We start from the raw sequence: 2,703 nt of genomic DNA, 5'->3' as shown, positions 1-2,703 counted from the left end.
GACCTACAGAGGTACAAGTTTCTCAGTTGATTATAACGTCCTTCATCTGAGGCAGCTAATCTGCTTGAGGAAATTGTCTTTTCTTTTGAGGATTTCTGATTGAACACATGTTGTTTTGCATACTGCATTCCAGGATTGACTTGGAAACACAGTTGGCTTAATTTTTTACCAGCTGTTTTCCTGCTGGAGATCTAGTTCCACACTCTCCCTTTTGTTTCCCATAGCTCATGACAGTAATTTCAAGCTGTTGTTTCCTACCTTAGACAATTCAACACACTCATTAATCATAGAAGGAAATATTGCTTCCTGAAAAAGTAAAAGCTTGGCCCCAGAAATTGCAAAACCCACACATTTTTGAATATCAGCTATACAGCTGAGCAATAAAATATCCTTCCAACTGACTGCTGGGATAGATTTCTGTGTAAAATGTCTACAGAATGTAGCTCAGGTCAATTAGCCATCTCCAGCAAACTTCCAGTGGAAGTTCTGCCAGTCTTCTGTGAAAAAGACCAATTTATTAAACTCCTGAACAAGCTGAGAATATGCAGAATTGTATACTTTTAAGGAGAACTGTTCTATTGTCTTCAAACTTCTGTCCCTTGGATTAAGATTCTATGAAAAGTCAGGTGCCTCAGACTTCTTTGAATCCCTTGAGAGTCTGACGCAGTGAGTGCAGGAGTGAAGGTTAATTTTAGCACCTGTAGAATCAGGCCCAAAATGTCAGGATGACACATGCACTGTTAAGCTTCTTGAGCAAGCAGCAGCCTTTGCCAAAGGAGACTCACCTACAGTTTAAGGTGCACATAGCATAAAGGTGAAGTTAGAAAACACTTATCCAAGTTTGTTTCAAGTAGTTGCGCTGAATTTGTCCTTTAAATGGGGCATTGTTTTCCAGCAGCAAACTCCCCCTAAAAAACACCACCACTCTTACCCAGTAAAAGCCTCAAATGCTCCAAGATTATTTGATTGTTCTGGAAGAGATTGGTGAGGGAGAACCACAGGCCTTATTCCTCACTTACCTGCTATTGTCAGCCCCTATGACATTGGACATAAATGTTGTCAGGCCAAAATAGCAGTTTATGCCTTTCTCTTAAAAGAAGAAGAGATGCCATGAGGGATGTTGAGGTATCATCAGAAGTCCACAGGACTAAGCCTACATATTTTTGACTGTGGGTGGTACCCATCATCCAAAAGTCCAATCCAGACCTTGTATGGAGCAGGACCCAGGAACAGGCTCTCATTTTATTATTTCCTTTAGTGAAAATGGGAGTTGGGAAGTTGGCCTTTTCTTAGGCCACAAAGAGGCAACACAAATATTGCTTTCATGTAACTTCCTGTAATTTGCCTGGATTTAGGAAAGAGAAGAATAGAAGAGTTTTAAGGCTGAGATAGATGTATAAATAGTGAAAACTTGAAGTCTAAAACATTCAGTTGGCAACTTTATCCCTAAATATGCATTTGTGCATGCTTGGTATTCCTGTGTGGTCTGTATGCAGATGGAGGTCTGGGTTTATTTGCTGTTTTTCTTTTAAAAGCCATGTTTCCTCATTACAGAGAATACTGCAAAAAAATGGGGGAAAATGGGATTTTTCCGAGCTCATTACAGAGAATACTGCAAAAAAAAAAAAAAAGGGAGAAAATGGGATTTTTCCGAGCAATGATTTTTCACAGCGACGGGAGTACAAATGCAGCTTGAGAGCTATAAAGAATTAATCAGGTGCCAAAAATAGCTCGTGGATAATGAGCTTTTATTTCAGGCGGTGGGCACGCAGCCCATCTGTGCCTGCCATGTGGACGGGCCGTTCCGCAGCCGTTCTCCCTCACCCCGTTCCTCCAGGATCCTCGCCCCATGGCCATCCCCTCAGAGGGTACCAGCCCCTGCTCCTGCCCACTGCCCCTCCTGCCCACACCGCCGCCTCCACATAACCCCATGGCTTCTTCCTTGGGCATTCCTGAGGGAAAAAGGCCCTATTGCTGCATCTTCCCCAGGGCTTTTACCTCCCCACATGGAGTTACCCCCTTTGCCTCCCCGACGTGCTGTGAGGGGCCGCATGCGGGGAACCCGTTCCCCTCTGCTCCCCACACTCCCACAGCCGCAGGCTCCTCCTGACCCAAAGGGCACAAAGGCGCTCCCACAGCGGAGCGGGCGCCATCCCGCCGGCTGTGAGGGGAGGAGCGGCCGTGGCCGTGGCGGCCCCTCTGTGGGGAGGGAGGCGGCACAGGGCCGAGGCTCTCCCCATGCAACATGGTACCCTGTGATTCCCTCTGCAAGGAGCACCATGATCCCGATGTCCCCAGCCTCAGCTGGCAGGAGGGGTGAGCTCCAGGGGGCCCTTGTGGGGCGGAGGGAGGGAGGATGAAGGACGGAGCCAGGGCCTCTGTGGGGTGGTGAGGAGCGTCCTGCCCTGCCTCGAGCGCCTCGAGCGCCGTGCTGTGGTGTCCGGGGTCTAAGTGTTCTGTTTAATGAAAAAGAAGTGCTTTATGCAGTATATAGATACTCTTCTCAGGAAAAAATATTTAAAAACTATTTTTTGTAAAAGTAAAGGTGGGACAAGACTATTAACAAGAGCATGCAGTGACAGGACAAGGTGGAATGTGTTCTAATTGAGAGTAGGTTTATATAAGTTATTAGGGAAAAAATTCTTTATTGTGAGGGTGGTGAGGCCCAGGCACAGGTTGCTCAGAGCTGTGGCTGCCCCATCC

This window comes from Onychostruthus taczanowskii, unplaced genomic scaffold, assembly GCF_017590055.1.
Source record: "Onychostruthus taczanowskii isolate IOZ18803 unplaced genomic scaffold, ASM1759005v1 scaffold7, whole genome shotgun sequence".
In the NCBI taxonomy this organism is placed as follows: Eukaryota; Metazoa; Chordata; class Aves; order Passeriformes; family Passeridae; genus Onychostruthus; species Onychostruthus taczanowskii.
The sequence above is the reverse complement of the archived record's forward strand: the minus strand, read 5'-3'. Positions refer to the sequence as shown.